We start from the raw sequence: 21,985 nt of genomic DNA on the forward strand, positions 1-21,985 counted from the left end.
CACACATGAACAATACTTTCTAAAAGATAATGTGCAGTGCTTTCACTTTGTACTATAAAGCTACGTACACACGTCAAATTTTTCTCGCCCGATAATCGGCTTCGGCCGGATATCGGGAGAGAATCTGGTGTGTGTACAGCCCGCGTCGTTCATCGTCCATGGATCCGTCCTGGAGGATCCATGAAGGATGAACGACGGGCGATCCTAATGCAAGGCCAGGGGGAAAGCGCGCAGCAGGGTGCCACTCCATCGCTCTCCCCCTCCACTCTCCAGAGAGCAGAACGGTGCTGTATGTACAGCACCATTCATGCATCGTGCAGTTCTTTCCAACAACAAGAATTGCACGTGTGTATGCGGCTTTAGCGGTTTGGATTGCAGCCAGGTAACAAAGGTCCCGGCATGTGAAGGGACTTGCTATGTTTACTATATTATGTATGGAAAGTACGGTACATATTAAATGGTTTCTATGTCCTATCGCCTGGTACACTAGACAACAGAAGTGTGCCCGCTGTGCACAAAGTTCCATCGTTGCATAGTCCAATATGAAAGCGTAGAATATAATCAAGATTTACCAAAATGTTTAAAGCTTGTTTGGTAGCAAACTCAAAAGTACATTTTACTTCTAATCTGGGCCTAGATCTGAAATAAATATCTGTCTGAGTGTGTCAACCTGAGCTCGGACCTCACTTCAGTTTCCTGATTAACAAACTACACAAGGATCAATATTTGATAATAACTCTGCCATGACAGGTGTGCTGCCTGTGTATCGGTGATGTTACACGTGAGTTCAGCACATTCCCAATGTCCATTCAGAAGCCATCACATGACGATTCATAACTTTGTGAGTGACCTTTGTTCTATCAGCATTTTTATGTCTATGACTATAACAATAAAAAATCTTCCATCACCATGAGAAAGGCCGGAGAAATGAAAAGAAAAATATTCAGTGTCAAGAGCGCAGACTGCACCATTTTTTCCAAATAAACATTTTTTGTTTTGATTTGACATAAATCAAAGTGCGACGCTCTCTGCTCTCCTCCTGCTTGGCCTCCATATTTTTGTTGGCAGTTTGAAATGCCAGTCAGTGCATTGTACTATAAGTAATTGCTTGGAAGCCAGACAGGGCAGATACTTTGAGATGACAACGTTTGTGTCAGAGCGGATAGTGCCAACTCCTGGGGGTGTGATTATAGCATCACAATAAGTAATCTACATATAAATGTATGCTATTACAGCATATAACCCAAATTGTAAACATTCTCTGCCCCAAAACACACCTAATAGATGTAATATCATAAAATAATATAGTACATATAGAAAACAACGTAATAACCAAAGTTCAAATGTAAACCTGCCAGAGAGCCAACAGAGCTCACGCTGCTATAAACACAGAATATCTATCAGTCCCTGCAAACCTGCTCATATATTCTTCTCTTATTTACAGACAGAAGACAAAAGTCACAAAGAATGAAGTTATATCATGGAAACAGAAGATACAAAAGGAAGACCAGAAATGGTGCCACAAAGGTTTAAGCCCGATAATGCTGGAAGGTAAATGTGTAAAAGACAAACTTTGAACAAGTCACAATTTTTTAGACAGAGGAAGTATATAAGTGTAATTATTGATGGAGATTTGCGAATGAAATTAATTTGTACCTCGGGGTAAAACAATCACTTGAAATTTGGAGCCCATTGCGGTTTGTGTTGTTTCAAGGCAATGTATTTAAAAGTGTTTCTTGCTGACTATTCATTTGGTTTGGTTTTATTTATTTAAGCGTTTCACATGCACAGACTGATAGTTAAAGGAAATTATAAAATTAAAGTTTTGTAAAGTAACAAGGTAAAGTATAGAGAGTCATGCAGGAGTTGGGCAGTGCCCATCTTTGGGGTGATATAGGAGTTAATCACTGCCTTCCAACAATGGAGCATTCTCCGTCTAGATGACTATCAATGTCCCTCTTTGTGTGAAGTGAGAGGTGTAAGCATAGCTGAGCCTTGCACAATAGACAGGTAGGAACAAGGATCAGAGCCCAACAAGCAGGTGCATGAGTCGAGCTGCCCCGGGGGCACGCACCTTCCCACACATGGCTCCACTTCATTCCAAGCACACGACTAGCTTGCTGCCTGCTATTAACACAACAGCATTCTTTGCCATGCAATATGCTTTAACATAGCCCCGGGGAAGACAATTCACAATACTGTACAGCTCAGCACATGCCTCCACAATGCCAGCCTCACACGGGTCCCAACACGCCGGATCTGCCCCAAACAGGTGAACATTCCATTGCAATCATACTACCGACAAGTGGCTGTATGAGATCAGCAGGGCTGGATGTACCCCCCACATTCCCCCGTCTACTCCTGAACAGGTGTCTGCTAACAAAGACTACATCACCGGCACATTGTGAGTCAGTGAGAGCTCACCGTCCGCAGACACCACATACTGATCAGACTGTCTGCACCCAACGTACATCACATCCATACAATCCTAACATGTGTGACTGCAGGCTAGACTCCATCCAGGACAACGACAATCGGGATGAACCTTTAATCTGCAACGGGCGAGTGAATACAATAAACCAATGCAACAAGATTTCAGCAGGACAATCTTTCCAAAATTGGTTGCTGGGGGTTACTCTGCTCTGTTCTGTACAAATGCCAAAAGGATTAGAGATTTGTATCTGCTAAAGGGTGATAATGCATTATTCACAATTACATAGACCTGACAAATACATTTTCTAAAGCTTACTGTTTCGATTTATTAAATCATACAGATATCTGGTCACATATAAAGTTGTTTCAGTCAGCATTATTGTACATACTTTCCTGCTTGTGTTCTACAGGTATTTGGATAGGCCAGGGGGAAGAGATCTGACATGAATTACACAAGTCAGTGTTATAAATAATGCAAAGAATAAAACTTCTGTCTGTGGTAAATGCTGTAAAATGTAATTCCTAACAAAACTTAAACTGAATCTAGATACAATCACTTGCAGGTATTTTATCCCTAATCAGAGTTCAGGACCCGTCTCCTGAGGGCAACCAATAGGGAGAGGCCTGGATACCTGCCTGCATTGTACTCCGGGGCACAGGGTGCGGGTGTTGTGCAGACAGACCGCACAGGTCATTACAAGCAGCATCCTCCCTGTAATAGTTGCTATTTGAATGCTTTTGTGTTTGATGGCAGCTGACGTCAGGGCAGGATGAATGCTACTACTAAGCAGAAATATGCGGCAACAGGTAGCATGTTGGAATCTGCCAATGAATAAAACGCAGAATTGTTGGGCTGGGAAGTATTTTTGTCACCACATGGTTATAGGCAGTGCAGGATGTATTTATTTTACACACAGAAGCCTGGCACAAGCCAACAAATTATGCCAGTTGCCCTATGGTATCAGGGCGTATGGTATTATGACAGTATTGGTGCTGCTTGAGGACGATCTACACATACACTCAATCTACAGACTCAAAGGGAGAACTGACACTTCTAGAGTTCCTTGAGTCTTCCAAACTACAATGCAGAGATGTGACCAGGCCCTGAGCAAGTGTTCTGGAGTCCGGTGTTTAAAATTATCCCTATATATTATTCAGGGCTTAATATGACACTTCAGGTACATCAATCCAGACAATAAAAATTAAACTTATTTCAGGTGGTATTGATGACCCCCGCAAGGTTTGCCTGCAATGGTGGAAAATACTGGAACCATACCATCAACTTAAAGGAGGTAATGCAACACCTGAAGGTTGGAACCTGAAATTCAATCATTGCCAGATACAAAGCTACACCTAGATGAGGGTATTTTTCCGGACAAAGCAAGGAATTAATGCCGGGTTAATTTTTAAGAAGGTGGCTGCCACACTGCAATGCTTCGGAGATGGGGTATAGGAGCCAGGTCAATAAGCGCTTGGCTTTTCCAAGTTCAATTACCTTTCAAATTTAAATGACAAAATACTGATTATTAACAGTCAAGAATCACAATTATTCAAACATGTCTAAATAAAGACGAATACTCCAAGTTCCAGTTTTCTAAAGCAGGATTTACAAAGTTTTGGTCATTAAGGGGCTGCCTGGTAAACATCATTATCAGCAGAGCTTTCCCTTAGCGCAGGGGTTTAGCGGCCAGCCAAATAAATGACGGGTCCCTTCACATTGCTGGTTCAAAGTTGGGTCCGTTTAATTTTTTATGAGGTCAACCATTACTAAACACATCACTAAAATAAATATTACAATCCAAAGACCACATTTAATAAAACTCAAATATGATGATGCAAAGAGGGTTGACTGCTAAACACCTATATTAGGTGAAAAAAATTTTTACATTTTAAGTTTTGATTTAGTAAGTTTGTTTGTTAAGAGGGCTATGGTGTATGAACTTCACAAAACAGATTCTCTGGCATAGTGGTTTCAGGAACCAAGCACATAAATCTTTTAGGGTTGCAGGTTCGATTCTCGATCTTTTTCTCTTTGTAAGTCTCAGAGATCACCAATCTTTCTTTATTTAAGACATCACTTTGACCAGGATGGCTAGCTCAGTGGATTGGTTATCACTCGATAACACGCAATGATTTTGGAGTTGCAGGTTCAAATCTCACCTCAGCAATTTATGACTACCTTTCAATCCTGAAATAGAAGAACGAACAGATGCATTTCGGAGAGGAAGCAAGTAGCTCAGTGGATAAGAGCGTTGACCCAGGGTGCCATAGCCACAAGTTCAAATCCACAAAAGCACTGTAGGTTCCCAGGGCGTATGTATGTTAGTGGCTGTAGACCCAGAGGGCCTCACAAAAGTGCTGTATACCACAAGAGTGATCCCATGAAAGCACTGCAGACCCCAAGTGAAAACCCATAAAAGTGCTGTAGTCCCACAAGTGCAAGTCCATGGGAGCACAAGTAGACCGAGCTCGAATCGCTGAGTGAAAGCTTGGAGGCCATGGACAACCCACCAGTCCGCTCCAGTCCCAGGCCCCCACAGGCCTGTAACATATGTGGGCATCACATTAGGTTGTGGACCCCCCGCCTCTTTCGGTCTATGGTCTGTGATCACTGCAACAAATATAATTAGAATGGGCTGTCTTACCGGGGCAGCCCATTGAAAAAGTGGGACTTAGGTTTTTATTGGCCTCACCCCCTATATATATATATATATATATATATATATATATATATATATATATATATATACATATACCCCACCCAGGTACTATACAGTACCTGAACATTCCAGTGGGGTCTGAAACATTTCCCACTATCCCATTCCACCAACTGGGACACACAAGGCTTTCCTTCATTGGGATTTGAACTCAGGGACTTCATCAGAATAACCAGCGCTCTTAACCTCTCAGCTACAGCCTCTGCTCAACCATTAAACTGCTCGTTCCTATATTTCAGAATAAAACAAAATTTATTAACTTCAAAAAAAAAAAAATCCTCAAGAGGACCTGTAATCGGCATATAATAGAACTTGTAACAATGCACCCAAAATCAAACACTAACATCTATACTTCCAATCAGAATGAATTGATTTGTAAATATCCAGTTCCCTATTTATAAGTAGAAAGCAGAAAAAAAAGTGAGACGCAAACTGAATTTGTCTTTCCATACTATATGTTCTATATACGTAAAACCCATCAACAAGTAGCTGATATTCATCTTCTCTAATTCAGCACCACACAGACATGAAATAAAACTGGACTTGTCTTTAACCCAAAGTCCTCCATCCATCCAGAAAAAACAAAATTACCAGATGGACTGACAGCCACCATGTTCCTCTTATAAAACATTGACTTCAATGACTGACTTGTTCTATTAAACCAGCAACTTTCATTTGTTTAAGGCCTAACTCTTAGAGTCTAACACTCTTTAAACTACTAAAGGGTAAAAATGTAAAAAGCACTCTTACCTTAGTGCTTGATTAGGCCCCGTCATGTGACTAGTTTCCGGAAGCCTCTTCTCTGTATGGCAATACATGCTGCAGTCATAAGCTTGGATGTCATCCTTGGCATTACAGGGAGAACTCCACTGAAAAGATTTTTACATTATTGGTAGAGTTCAACTAATATTAGCAAACAGAGGCTATTTTAAAAATAGATTCCAGGAACACATTTTTTGGGGACAGGAAAACATGAAGTTTTACCAATTTAAATATCTGCTAAGAGTACAAAGAAGACATGGCTATCCTCAGATGTCCATTCCTCATGTCAAGTGTCTTGAATCCTGAAAACAGGCCAATGACCCTCACACAGAAGAAGTCATACCTCTGCGTTCCTGGATTGTAACCTTACAGCCTGGATAACTAGACATAAATTGACAGGGAGACTTTAAAGCTTTGCATGAATTCTGGTGAAAGAAACAACTCTAGAAATTGATAATTAAATAAATACAATTATTCAATACCCTTCATGAAAGGTTCGGTTGGGAAGTTTGCACTGAGCAGCCTGTCACTGCATATGTGTTATATTGTTCACCATCATAAGTACGAAGTTCAGTTCTACCTTTGCCTAATAAACCAAGTAATCGGATACTTTTATGTGTGAATATTTAGACAATTTTTATATACTGTGAAGATCAGCCCCATTATGCTTTGTTTTCTATGTACTTTATGATAGCCCTGGAGATGTGTCATCAGACTTGGGAGAATTCTGCAGAATGTCAGAAGAAGAGGATAGGTGACATAAAGTGACCACAGGAAAGAAAAGCAATGCAGAAAAAAATTGTTATGTGTTACTTGTATCTAGTAGCAAAGATAATCTACTAAAGACATCACTTGAGGGACACCTCTCACTCACCTTTACTAACTTCAATATTATATATCAGTATAATTTCAGTTATGCAGTTCGGGATCTCTGCATGTTGGCCAAACTCTCTCTCAAAACAATTCCCACTTTTTTTCCTAGGTTCACCTTTCTCTACAGTGTATGGCGTAGGTATGCAGGCACATTTCCAATCTCTTTGTATTTGGGATTGCCGTGGATTTTTTTATTGTATGCATGCTTTATTAGAAGCATCCATGTAGTTCCAGGCATACAAAAACAAACATGCATTTTACATGTCAAAGAGTGGAATGCCACAGGCAGCCCACGGAGAGAGAGTTCGGGGCTCGAGAATCAACATTCAATTTGTTGCTGCAAAATAAACCCATCTAAAATAAACGCTTAATTTTCAACACCTACTTAATTCTCAACGGGCTGCGTCTATCTGAGCAGACATGAGCTCATAGAGCCTGGTAGACGTAGATTTACAACCAATAATTCCATGGAGGAGACCCCACAACAAACACACAGCTCTAGGACTTCATGCCACCAGAATGGACCCGGGACCAAAGGGTCAGAGCCTAAACTCCAGTCAAGGAAAAAAACCATCCTTATCACAGATACAGATCATTCTACAAGAGCAATGATACCCTAAATCAAAAGGCTAAAATTACATTACAAATAGTAAGATATAAATCAGCTACCTAGAATTGTGGAGTAAAGATGGGCTGTAATGTCCACCTGGTAAATGGATGTTTTGGAGAGCATTCATTTTACATCAATTCATGTCAAGTAGAAACTTCACATGGATAGGAGCATTTTACCTGCTGCTGACCTGCTTCAAGCGGGTTTTGCAATCCTATAGATTTGTAAAGAAATGCAAAACCCAACACAGGCCTTCCTGGTGGAGACTTATGTCTACCTTCTGTTGCCTCTGCAGGATAGAAAGTGAAGGGAAATCTGCTCAACAAATGACAGAGGTGTTAAATGTGTTCTATTTTATCCGAAACTGAAACATGAAAAAGCTGCTAGGAAATGTCTACATATAAAAGTACCGTATTTTCCGGCGTATAGGACGACTGGGCGTTTAAGACAACCCCCAACTGATTGGATAGAGTGGTCTGCACTCTAACCAATCAGTTGGGGGTCGTGTTATACGCCCAGTATTGTACTGTTCCTTCTGCCTGTCAGATCTCGCTATTGTGCACTAAACTGAGAGGCAGAAGGAACAGTACAGTACTAGTAATTGGAGGAGGGATACAGGAGGAGCCTACACTGCTCCACACTCCTCTAAGGAATGAATGGGCGCGTTCGTTTTTAATGAATGGGCGTGAGCCAATCCAGGCTCATGTCCTCCTGTGCAGCTTGCACAGGAGGACTCCCGGGGACTCGAGCTCGCCGGACGTGAAGCAAGCTGCAGGTAAGTACCCGGCGTATAAGACGACCACCGACTTTGGCACAGATTTTTCAGGGTTAAAAAGTCGTCTTATACGCCGGAAAATACAATATATTAAGGATCTGGAAATTGTGCTCATTTAAGAACAAAATAATTATTTCAGTGTGCAGGACCATTGGACCATCCACCTGCTTCTGCTAGATTGCTCACCAATTTATAAAGCCATTTGGATGGTACATGCCAATAACAAGCTGTCCTATCAAAAGATAGAAAACCACTTCGGAATGGGGTGAACCATTAAAGTGCCACTCAAGACAGAGATGTGAAACGTTTCCCAGTTTATATTGTTGCCAAGTTTACTAGCAGTGCCTGGGTGAAAACGTGAAGCCCCTATTTACTGATTTACGTCTTATGCACAAGATTCAACTCCAGTGATTCTTTACAGAGAGGGTAAAAGTCTGCGTCCTTCCAGCTCTAAATATGACTGGAAGTACCTAAGTTGTAAAATAACTTTGTTGCGGAGACATTGGCAGGCCCAAGGCCCCATGTTGTTCTGTAAATGACAGCCTGGTGCTGCGTGGTGGCGCCTCACATACATCGAGCCGAGATGTGATAACTACTGGTTTCGCTGCTGGAGTTGGCTATGTGCTTCCATACACACGCATGGCCAAGGATCAAGAATAATTTCCGCACTGACATTTGAAGATATTATATAACTCTCAGCCTGCCAGTGTAAGTGCGTAGCCATAGTTAATTCACTTCTTGCCTGTTACTTTACAATGGACACTGTTATGCTGAAAGACAATTTATACAGTCTGGATAAATCTTTCTCCAGTCACTTCAGCAGCCTCCTGAGAGGTTTGCAACACCTTCTGTTACAAAGCTGAATCCATTTCTGGAAAAGAGATATTAATACTATTATACTAGTATAAATCTAGTTCAGACTAAGCCAAGACTGGGAGCGATACAAGTCCCACAATGACACTACGACAAATACGCTCACTATGGCAGGAAATTGTTCAACTTGATTAAAGAGAATGTTTATAAAACTTTGCCAATCTGCTGTCTGTAACACATCCACCCATTTATGACATTTACTGCAGGAGTACATGGGCCAGTAATGGCTACAATTAAGAAGGAATCTTAGAGACTCCATACTGAGTGTAACAAAATGTCACAAAAACAGACTAGAAGAATGCGAGTTTTCAATTGTGTCATATGACACTTGTTAAAGATAAATGGAAATACTAAAAAGTATAGACCTAACATACAGAGCGAATACAAGTTCTGCCTTCCTCTGAACTCACCACCGATGCAGCCTGGAATAAGAGACAGCAGAATATGAAGGGACTGATAACTGATCTGAAAAGAGGGGTGAGACCATAAACCAGACAATCTTTTGTCAATTTTAGCTACTTAGAACCTGACCTACCTGTAATCAAAAGTAATCACATGAAATTAAGCAGCTGATTGCTCATGAATTTGATCAACCATCAGAATGTTTAAACTGAATCATAACCTGGCAACTTAATACAGCAATAAATAAGATTACGGAGACAAAATTAATTGAAATTTTTAAATAGCATTCGAGGCGATTTCAAAACCATATCCTTCTAGTCCATTGAAAACGCCATTTCATGTCTTTCAAGGCATTGAAATGGAATCAGTTTCTGGTGACCTGGTTTGAAGCCAACTTATCTTCCAGTTGATATCTGATCCATATGCTACTTGCAGTTACTGCCCTGATAAAACTTTGCTGCAGTACAACAAAATGGCCATGGAATCAGTTTCTGAAAAGAAGCCTTCGCCATTCCGCCGACCTCCAGGCCTCTCTACTACACACTAATCCCAAAGCTAATCAAATCAGAGTAGCAACTTCCCAACTCCACCAGAACACGGCATATTACTTACTCTTTAGAAGCTGTAAAAATAAATACCTGATCACAATTCCAAAAAAAGTAAAAAAAAATTGGCAGCTCAGTGGGGCTGCGGGGAAACTCCCTCCCGCACATCCATTTAGGAGGTGACATGATGGATATGCAGAAATACCTCCGGGACCTGCGTCAAGCCAGGCCTGATTTTGAAAGACTTGGAAAGTGAATAAGTGAAAACACTAAGTAAGGGAAAGTTTAATTATGCCAACTAACAAAACTTCTTTTTTTTGTTCCCCTCAGCAGATTCTGCCAACCTGAATCTGCTGTAAAGTCTCATAAGGCACAATGCCCCGCCGTCCAAGAACAAAAAAAAAAATGCATGCAGATTGAAAGTGACTTTTTTTTTTCTTCCATCTCTTTGGCCCCCATTCCTAATATTTCATGCACAATAGACAGTGTCCCTGCTAATTTATTGTAGCTTATTAATTTATTTCCTGTTTATACACTTTATCTGCTCTCATCCAAAGAGCCATATTTTATTTCGAAATATGCCTTTCCCGAGCCAGCCCTTTAATCTAATTACTGAAGGTTTTTTGGACTGGGGTGAAGGCAAAAGAGTTTTACATCTTACAACAATAAAACCACCACAAAGAAAGTGTGAGCGAGAACATGAGAGGAGAAAAGAAGGGGAGAGGCAAAAGCTTGAGTACTAAATTCCCATCTCTCCTCATAAGCAGGGAATAATGAGAGGATGAAAGTCTAAGAAGTAATCTGAAGCTTATTATTCTGGCAAAGCCAGGTATGGTGGAAATGTCTTGGGGTGCATTTGGATGACAGATGTCACCCCTGAACAATGGGCCTTGCAGAAGTAAAGGTTACTGGGTTGGCTGTGTGATTCAGACAACACTTGTCGCTTTAGAAAGTCACAATGCTTTCATTTTTAAATTAGGATTAGAGCAGGTTAACAACTTTGCACAAAACATAATGCAATGTATTTTTCATGTGCTATACACATATCTTATGTCATTAAAAGTAGAATCCCTGGGTTTGTTGTGGCTCTACTGGTGTCTATGGTGGGCATGGAAATGAATTAGGGAATATTTGTGTGTGTCAGGAGGCCTAGGTATCATTTTATCTGGTTGGTGATGTCATTACAACAGATTTTTAGGGGTCTCAGAACACACAACATTACTACTTTATGTTATAATGATGCAGAAGCTGGACCAAAGAGAAAAGTGGGGGACCAGGCATATCGCACATTTAGTTGCTTGATTGCTATCAACATGTCAAACCAGACCGGTCAATCAAGATGGCTGAAGAATAAAACCAGGAAAAGGAGAAGATGGTGCCCGCTGTGGAACAGGAGAATATTTTTTACTTTTATATTCTTATTATTAATAAGTTGTATTCAAGCATGTAAGGTTCTTTTTTTGCAAATGGGACATTGCCTTTCTCTCTGGCAATAAAGCAAAATGACTGATTACAGTTTTTAGAACTAAGGGTTTAGTTTTGCTTGGATAAATGAGAAAAGATTCCATCGGAATAATAGAAGATTGTATTAAGACTCTATTTGTATGATTGAAATATTGGATTGAGCCATTTCTGCTGTCATGACTCCTAAAGAAATTAGGACTAATTAGTAAAACAGAGAATGATACAAAACCAAGAATGGGGAACAGTGACTGCAGGTTAGCTAAGTAGATGAACAGAAAGTATATAAAAAAAATATTTATAATTGTAAAATAATAAAGAATTTAGTTACAATCTTTTACTAATGTAGAATAATTATATTGTGCACAAAACTATCAAACATTGCCATAACACGGTAGGATTCAGCACAAGCAGAGTGCATTGTACAGCACACAATATTCCTGAGCTGATCACATAACACCGTGGTATGAGGACCGAGCTATAGAGACTTCTCCAGTATAAATGATCATTCACAAGACTCTCCCTGCCAAGTGAAAGATACTGGAGATATTTATAGCAGAGGGAATATAGCTCTGCTGGACACTTCTCCACTCTTGGCTGTTTGTGAGAAACCTGAAACAATGGAAACATGATTTGCTGAATGTTCAATCTGTCTCATAATCCACTTTAAATCCTCCTGATCACTGGGATATATTATATTAATACAAAACTAGGGGATGGCTGTCGTGTCATTATTGTGGTCATCCCTCCTATTACTTGGGGAGTTTGTTTCATGCTGTGCCATATAGATTTCTGCCAGGTTGTATTCAAAAAGGTGCAGTTTTGTTCCTGAGCACCGAAAGGCAACCACTAGGCAGTAACAACAGGTAACCGCTAGTTTTTTTCCAGCCAAATGTAATTGTGTAAGTGGTTGAAAGAATTGCAAAGTGAGGACTGGTAAAAAATGTCCTCCAGAACACCACAAACCACTAAAAAAAAAGAAAAGCCTAAAAAGGTTTGCAAAAGTGGTAAAAAGCAATTCCATTCAATTCTATGGAGATGGTTGGGATGGAAAACCGTCCTTAGATGATTCCTGCAGCATCTGAAAACACATGTGGCATTGCTACCTCCACCCATCTGAAAAAAGAAAAGATCAAATATAGACCCAATGATTCTAATATTAACCTACTGAATGAAACTGCTTCAGAAAAACCTGAACTTAGGCCTTAGTATCACTGCTTTACTTTATCACAAAATATGCAGAGGTAGAAAAACACCTCAAACATGTCAATAATACAGGGAGGAAGTGGATCAAATCATAAATAAGTCAGGTTGCAGATTTTCAGACTGTTTTGGTAAATTTCCTTATCAGCCAAAACAAAAATAAAAAAGAATAGACTGCACTTTATGACAAAGCTTTGCTAAATATCGTACGTTTGATACAAATACGTACACATATATATGTTGATAAATATGTTTGCTACATGTATGGGAAATTTGGCATACACGATTGCAAAAAGAAAGTATAAACTCTTTTACATAAAGTGTAAAAAATGTTGGAAACTATATGACCCAAAAGTATGTGGATCCTCACTCTTCCCAGAAGTAAACGCTGTTCTAGCTACAAAGGGGGAACAATTCCAAATATATAGTCTCAGTTTTAAAATGGCCCAAAGATTTATACAGATTATTTAGTTCTTTTGTTTGGGGAGGCAAGGAAGCTCGGGTAAGCATGCATATCATGCATCAACCAGTTACGAATGGAGGGTTAAATTTCCCTGATTAGAATTGAATAACTGGGCTGCCCTAACAAGGTAACTTAGGGACTGGTTGCATGACACAAGTGATTATGAAGACACATTTTTGGAGCAACAAATGATTCCAAACTGTGCTCTTATATGTTACATCTACACAGGGAGATGCTCCCAGGTGAGCTGGTAGTAAACCCACTTATGTATTCCGGCTGGCAAGCATGGCATAAAATAAGGAGTTCCTTCCCTTCACCTTCCGTTAGCGCACAATCCAGATTTAGCATCGTCAGCTGGGGGGAAACAGGTGATACGACAATTGACGGTTAAATCTTTCAATAATAATCTGACCAAGAAACCTATTTCCCGTGTGGCTGAGGTGTCTCTGTATCCTTTTTTTAGATAAAAGAGTCTTTGCATACTATTAGATTCGTTCATACATTTCTGCAATATCACGGAGGCTTAGCAAAACTTGCCATGTTTTCCAAATGAACTGGGTAGATGCTGCAATTATTATGGATTCAAAGGTAAAAAAATTATTTGGAGTTATGGAAATCGTACATAAATATATTACCACTGGCAACCAGGCAACGTGTTATATCCATACTTCCTGGTATGTTACCAGGCTATTGGGTAATGGCCCGCCAGTTGTTTTGTAGTACATTTTACAAAGAACCATGTCTGTATTAAAATGTGTTTTTGTAACAGTATTTTTGTTTTATTATTTGTAACCACAGGATAATTGCTGAGCAATGTGGAGTTTATGATTGTATCTCTGCACTGATTATTTGTTGGTTTGATATATGACGGTAAATTATGCTATTTATCACTGTTGTATTGTAACTGATTGTTTGTCAATTCCTCTGTTGATTGAAAAATAATAAAAATATATAAAAAATAAAATGGAATGCCCCACAAACTCATATAATTGCCATTGACAGGTGTTCACACGTGTCTGACCATATAGCGGCCATATTTTCACAAAGAATCTGTTACAAGCTAACATTGGGCGACCTGGATGTATAAAAAGAAAAGAATTAGCTCCAATGTTGGAATTCCTAGTTATTGCTCAGAGGTTGGATTAAATCACAATCAGCACCAGCAACATCAAGGTTATTAACATTTAGAATTCTGGAGTTTCTTTAATGCAATTCGGCTCAGTCATGGGAACCAAGTAAAAGCTAAGGGGTATCTAAGGCTGGAGCTGCTTTTGCAACATGAAACATGTTGGCTCTAGATGATAATAAGCCAATGATATTACAGCTAAAGTGATGTATCATATTTTATTATCATATATAAAGCAGCTCTTTATAGGAAAATCATTTACAAATTTGGATATGAGCACAGAATAAGGGAATAGTTTTACCTTTTATTATAGCTCTGAGCATTAAAAAGACAAAATGACACTTCTCCTATCTCCAACTATGATGTTATTACAACTTGATACACAACTCTAGCATTGTCCGCAGACATCACCGGACTATAATCATTCAAGTTTATGCTTCCATAAAACTTATCGGTGCCAAAAAAAATCTAGATCTACATATAAGCATACATGGCAAAAGAATGTAATATGCATTTGGCTTTGGCATTTCCCTTATGCGGCATTATAGAACCCCCGGGACCCTCCAAGTCTATAATCTGGTGTAGCCATCTTGTCAAGAGTCAGGCTGGAATGAAAACAGAAGGAAAAAAGCAGACGGTGGTGTCATGAAGACACACAGCGATAATAAACGGGATGCGGCAACTAAAATGATCTGCACAGACATCTTTCTGCTCTTATGATTTAAGAAGGGAACATTTTGCTGAGTTGCAGAAAGTATATGTGGGAGTGAGACTTTAGACCTATTCTCCCCCCCTCAAGGATTTTTCCTGAGTTATGCATTCTCTGTCCGGCTCTTTGTTGTGGATTTTTTCTCTGGCTCGCTGGTGGCATATAGCGTACATACAATTCCTGCCAAGCATCATGCTACAGCAGACAGTCTGTCTGCAGAGGGACTTCCTGTCCCAGTTGGGACTTAGCAGAAACTCAAGAAGAAGCTTGCTGCACTGCCTGACTCCCGCCTGATGGCTTCTCCCTGTCTCCGCTATGAATAATATGAATACCGCAAGTATAACAAAGAGAACATCTCACTTCACGTATCAGCTCTAAGTGCTCTCTGGAACAGTCCAAATAAATGCTATGAGCCTGTGCTGGCAGAAAGTTCGGGAGGACAGGCTCATCGCTCTCCTTCTTAATAACAAAATCAACATTTCTATTCCCAGCCCAGCGGGAAACCGTGCTACGGCTTAACCCTTTCAGAGATGGGCGCTGACAGAGGTCAATCTGTTTTACATTCTTTGGGCTGTCTTAAGTGGAGGAATGTTAATTTAATAAAAATCTGAGAATGATGGTTGATGTATAAAAGCATTATTTGTTTTGGGTCACATAAATATGTGAATAAAAATTAGCATTTTGAGTAGAAAGCTGGGAGAATAAGGACCTGTGATGGAGCTACCTGCTACTCTTGACCCAACCAATGAGGGTCCACATAGTACCCATTTCATCCATTGCATACAATTCTCAGATCCAGACAGGGGTGTAGTCGTAAAAAAAAAGAGGAGGGGGCACGGTACTATCCATGGTGAGCACACATGCACATCATTGTTAATTAAATGCCTCATTCCTGAAAAAAGTGAGGACTCGGCGTGCCCACACATGCCCGCCCCACTACACCACTGGATTCCGAGCTATGTTATGATCGTCACTGAAGGAAACCTTAACTGCAAATGTAACATGTGTCATAAAAGTAAGCCATTGTACCACAGGCAGTCTTCTTTCAAGTGCTGAAATTTACATCTATTAGAGACTAAGTATGACCCTGTCCCCTATCAAACAGGAAGAATGATGGTGGCTCCCACTACACAAGGGGTGCAGTTTTTACATCTTTAGCGCCCCATCATCCTCTGGGCAGTTGTACATGTTCTGTACTTGGCCATTAAGAATATTATCCGGGCCGGGCCATTTGTTGCAGTGGCAGAGGGCTGATGTGAACACTTTGTAGACCAGTGAAGAAGTCTACCTAAAACTTCATTACGTCTGTCCTGTTTACAAAGTTCGGGGCAGGGGTGTCAAACTCTGGCCCACAGGCCAAATCTGGCCCGTAAAGGTAATTTTGTTGGGCCCCCAAGGATTTGGGAAAATGAATGGCATCTGGCCCGCCTGCCCGCCAATGCCTTATGCAGCGAGTGATGCCGCTACCACAACTCACGGCATCACTTGCGTCCACAGAGTTCTATAGACGCAAGTAATGCCGGAAACTGCAGTCCCGGCATCACTCGAGTCTTGCGTCTATGGAACAGCTCTCTGCTTATGCGGCTCCGCATTGGGCAGTTCCAAGGACATGAGTAATGATGGGAATTGAAGTCCCAGCATTACTCGTCTTCTGATTCTCTTCTGAGATCGGTTGCTATTCCTAGCTCAGAGCGGAAGAAATAAAATTACTCAGATTTGCAGCAAACAAAACATACAGTACAAGGTAATCATCTGTGTGAAATGTGTGAAACCATCAATAAGAGATGTCAGTCTGTTCTGTCTCTTTGGTAAATAACTTTCTTTTTCTTTTCTAGTAAAAGTTTTGAAGATATCAGATATGAGCACATAATGTATACATGTGTAACATTCATTTCATTTCTTGGTGTCAACTGGTTATTAACATTCAAGCCATCTTTATTCAAATCTATTCAAGAACTGAAGCTAGGGGCCAATTAGTGCTTACATTGCATTGCTAAGTATTTTCTTGATCCAGATTGCATGTTAAGCAATATGTCTTTGTTTTCATCAAAAAATGTTTTATATTTAATTAAAAGGAATTATTTCCTATTTTTCAAATAAATTTCAAGTTTGTCCCCCGACTTGGTCCGAGTTTTTAATTTCGGCCCTCTGTGTATTTGAGTTTGACACCCTTGGTTTAGGGGGACAATACTCAGTGTTCTCCCCAGCCCCTTTTAGCTGGGCTTTTCAGTAACCAGGTAAAAAGTAGCCCGGCTGTTTTTTTTCTTGTTGTTTACTGAATAGTTGGGTCACAATACAGGGGCTGCAAATACCTTCTCAGCAAATATCTTGTCACCAACATATATGCAAAAATAGTCAGTCAGGGGATTACTGAAAAGTGCCAGGTGGTGCACCCAACTAACAGGAGCTAGGGATAACACTGATAAACTAATAGGGAAATATATCCAATCCTAGTAACTTATGAAAAATACTTCACAATACCCTCTATCTAACTAATGCTACAGCTGTCTTTGAAGTGTTTTACATAAAAGGTCCAGCAATTACATGCTATAATAAAATTCACGTATCTTACATTTAAGATGTTGGAATCACAAGTGCTGTGGAAATACAAAATATGAATTTCACTGGTTGCTGGAAGTGATGCTGAAAGATTTTTTTTGAAAAACTTAGATAATATATAAAAAGGTAAGCATATGGTTTGTTTAATATATTAAGCCTGATGAATTTTACTTTGCCCCATTTATTTGAAGTTCTCCTTTTAAAATTAATATAAGCATTTCATATGCTATTCACCGTAGTTACAAAGTGGCAATCAGCCAAAAAATTAAGGATCAGTGGTGATTTTCAAACACTTCAGTCCTTGCTTCTGCTCTGTTTGCCAATTTTAGTAAGTTGAAAACAGATAATTCACATAGTGAATGGAGCTCTCGATTTAAATTTTGGAGGCATTATGGAATTTCTTTTATCCACTCTAAAAGTCTGATTAACAGGAAACAACATTGTTCACACACTGTTTGGCCCTCAAATTTTTATTTATAAATAGGCCTCTAAGTCTCCATCTAATACCTAAAGACTACCTGCAAGTTAGATGATGACCTACCAACATTTCCAAACTGGACACGGATGTATGGGTACAGGTAGTGACCGCAGAAAAATTATTATTTCATAGACTCCAGGAGTGTACGGTTTTACTTAAGTCTTCTAAACTTTAAAGAGCTGCAAACCTGCAAGAAAGACAATTCATCTGTTAAAGCGGATGAAAAAAAGTCATGCAAACGTTACATAGCAGCACACATGAACATGAAAAAGTTGTGTCAGGTTCTCACAAGTACTCAGAGAACCTTTAAAGTGCCAAAATGTGATGAAATCTTTGGAATGGCACACTTATGATTTATGTGTAAACGAACACAAACCAGAGGGAGATCCTGGCATCCTGGTAATAAGCATAGATTTCTTCATGAACTTTGTAAAGTGCAGTGTATTTACCTCTCTCTACATGTCAGCATGTGTTTACATGTACTATTATTTTCACCCAGCAGCTTGGTCACCACATGTGGTCATTCAGTTTCTTTCCTAAGGGCTTTCTAATCCATAGCAAAAGAAGAATTTTGCTGAAAGCCATTTTATTTTCTCCATTCTCATGCAAGTTTTCAAAAGACTGAAGATGAAGCCTACAGTATGTGAGTTCTGCCTTGTACACGTGACAGGGGATTGCAGATGGCATGCTTTGCCCTGGTAATGGTATGTAATACATACAATATGCAAATATTAATATATCGTTGCGACAAAGTTTTTCTTTTTTAGGCCACAGGTTTCACATACACCAAGCAACTGGAAAAACCTAAACGCTAGGTATTTTAGTCATTTAAATTCATAACCCAAATTTAGAAGGAACGCCCAATAAATAATATGGTACAGAGACACATATAATGAGAGTTGATTGCAGCTCATATCAAGCAACTATAACATTCATATGGAAGGGTGACAAGTTAGTAAATCCGTCCCATCACTATTGTTAGCTATGATAAGTCATCAGCTTTCACTAACTTCCCTAATCATTTAAAGGTAATGGAGCCAAATGTAACCAGAAAGGCTGTCTGAATTGTATCTGAACTGTACCCCAAGTCTTTGTGCATTTTAGGGGTGCTGGAGATAAAGTAGTATACAATGTATATAAACAGGTTTATAATGTCACATTTTCTTTTGAACTAAACAATGCCAGTGATTACATAGAGATATGGTATTCTCTACAAAGAGATGTGAAGAAGACGGGGCAGAACTTCAAATGTTGATTAATCATGAGACAACAGGACATATCTCAGACCAGTCACTCCATACAATTATTATTGTCTGAGTGGAGGGAGAAGCACAGATAACTGACTGTCCCTAATCTCTGAAATCTGATCAAGCAGCCTGCAATTGGCAGAAATGTGGGCTCATTTTAAGCAAGGATCTCATTTTACTTAAGATGTGTCTGAGGTGACCTCCTGGGTGTCATCAAACGAAGCACCCAGAAGAATCGCACATTTCTAATTGTATACAGAGTGACAATAACACTACCAATATTTTGAGATTCGCAGTCAGCTGACTCACTTCCTGCATATGCATCTATTTTAGGAGTCTCAATCAAGTGTAGAAAAACCCAAGATAGCCTTTGTGTGACCTCATCTAATCTGATCGAGCAAGAAGGACAGTGTCTATGCTTTCACTAGAGATAGTCAAGTGTTTAAGCAGGTTGTTGTTTCATCACATCAAACGGCTATCACCTTCCCCCTACAAAAACTGGGAGGGATAACTAATACAACCTCCTAGATAGCAGGTCATCCACCTTGGGATGAAAAGGATTCTTGGGAACACAACTCCAGTATAGGTATATCATTTTACATTTCAGCTTTTGTCTCAAGTTTAAAGTGAAACTAAATTTCCACTTTTAAAAATTAGCAATCAAAAAGGTCATTATTGCAGAAAAGAAAAAGGCAATGTTGATTCTGCAATAATCCCTCTTACCTTGGCTGATTGTTTAAGGAAAATGTCAAAAAGCTGAGCTGCCTATGCCAGAATACCCAGCAATCCCGGCTTCCCTTGCACGTGCTGGGGTTACATCATCTCAGCCCGGCCAATCAAAACGCCAAAGATTATACTTAGGAAATGAAGGCGGACAAACGTGGCAGTGCCCTGCGACGCAACAGGGACAGGAATGTATCGCGGGTTTAGCTTAGATACAAAAAATAAAAAGGTAATCTCTGGATCAATTAACACTTCCCAAATGTTTTATCAGAATAAACAAGCTACAATTACAGACAACTTAAGCTGCATACACACGTGCAATTATTGTCAGTGGAAAAGATCTTTCACAATCCTTTCCAACGACTAAGGACTGCACAATGCATGAACGAGTGCTGTACATATGACGGTGAACAACGGAGCGGCATCTTGCTGCGTGCTCTCCTTCTCTTGCATTAAGACCGTTTGTCGTCTATCGTTCATGGATCCACCAGGTTGGTCGTTTGGACGATGGATGACTGGCGCTGTACACACGCCAGATTCTCGTCCGATATTGGCCCTGAGCCGATTATTGGGTGAGAACCATTTGGCATGTGTACGTAGCTTAACTGTTGTTGTGCCAATAATACACGGTGTTCCTATATTTCTCTTTGACATGACAACACAGCTATGGAATCCTAAACATCACCACAATCCTTATCCGTCGCCTTGTGTTTGATTTGTGATTTCAGCAAAAAATAGATTCAAAATTTAACACCACATTGCAAAATGTGACTGGGCAGCTTCGCAGCACTTGTAGGTTTACTTTAAAGTTTGTCTTCCTATGCCACTAATTCTATTGAGAACACCAGCCAGTGAATACAACTCTTTAAGGTGAGGTGAATAATAATGTGAATTCTGGTGTTATAACAATAAGACTGTAAGCAGCTGCTACTTATTAAACCTTTAAAACGCCTCCTGAATATATGTCATTCCCACATTTATTATTCTGCTCAGGACAGAAGATTATAAATTTCATTCTTCTTCAGTCAGTCTGTCCACACACACTGCACATTCCTCTTCACACTCTGGCCCAACAGGGAGATGGAACATGACAGCAATCCTCTGATTCTCGTTAAGAGGTCGAGGAGCCTCACATCAAATGACACCGGATGAAAAATACTCACGATTGCTGATGTACCCTTCACATTTCTGCAGCAACAAAGGAAAGAGAGGTGATATTTCACCCCATCTGTGCACCTCATGTCATTGCAAGAGGGTCATGTGACTGCACAGCAATGGCTGCCACAGCAAAGATCTGTGTCCTGTCTATATGGGTGTCAGGTGCATTGCCTAATGGCAAAGTTCTGCTAGAATACTATATACATATCCAGTATAATAAAGAAAATATGAGAGAATAGCTTACTGGCTTCTATGAAAATGTACACATTATAGAACTACAAATTATTCAATAATGCAAACAGCATATTACAAAAAGTGTACAGTAGCCACTAGAATTTAACTTTTACGATTTGGTTTATAGAGATTACTGTGCTTTATATATTGTATGTAATCACATGTCTATACAGAATGATCAATCACAAAGGTGTGCTACTTAAATATTTATGCCACACACACAATAATGTGATTATTTTTTACACCAGGAGCAAATATCCAAGTCATGACAAAATTCTGATTACGATTTAGGTTTATTCTGCAGTAAGTTTGTGTTAACTGGTTCTTTCTTTTCCCTGTCATCAAATGGCTAAGGAAATTATTCAAATAAACCCATTTTTTGTATTCATGTTATACTTTTTTCAAATATTTGTTTGGACCCAGTAACATCATTACAAAGCCTTTGCAATCCAGGCAGATCATAGCTGGTGGAATGGAGTGGCAGATGTCATCCTGAAAACAGGAAGTTGTGGCAACCCCACATGCAATACCGAAGTTCCAGGATTAAACATTCTGACATCCAGCTCACAGTATGCAGTGAAATCTGATTAGGCAAATGCAGTTGAGCTTTAAAAAAAATAATAATATTAACTGA

At 39.7% G+C, this 21,985-nt stretch overlaps 2 long non-coding RNA genes across 5 annotated transcripts in view; one reads left to right on the top strand and one right to left on the bottom strand.

The window, feature by feature from the left end:
- The window catches only part of LOC140332893 (uncharacterized), a 76,089-nt gene extending 74,342 nt beyond the window's left edge, over positions 1–1,747 (top strand). For all 3 annotated transcript variants that reach the window (XR_011921243.1, XR_011921242.1, XR_011921244.1), the window contains one exon: positions 1,445–1,747. This is a non-coding gene — a long non-coding RNA (uncharacterized lncRNA). The remainder of the gene's footprint in view (positions 1–1,444) is intronic.
- Positions 1–21,985, bottom strand: part of LOC140332894 (uncharacterized) — a 101,896-nt gene that overhangs the window by 48,785 nt on the left and 31,126 nt on the right. Inside the window, exons 1-3 of one of the 2 annotated variants that reach the window (XR_011921245.1) lie at positions 21,123–21,196; positions 18,053–18,176; positions 5,901–6,019 (exon numbers count right to left, since the gene is read on the bottom strand). This is a non-coding gene — a long non-coding RNA (uncharacterized lncRNA). Of the gene's footprint in view, positions 1–5,900; positions 6,020–18,052; positions 18,177–21,122; positions 21,197–21,985 lie in introns of those variants that run through there. The other variant, XR_011921246.1, reaches the window with a different exon arrangement.

This window comes from Pyxicephalus adspersus, chromosome 6, assembly GCF_032062135.1.
Source record: "Pyxicephalus adspersus chromosome 6, UCB_Pads_2.0, whole genome shotgun sequence".
NCBI lineage: Eukaryota > Metazoa > Chordata > Amphibia > Anura > Pyxicephalidae > Pyxicephalus > Pyxicephalus adspersus.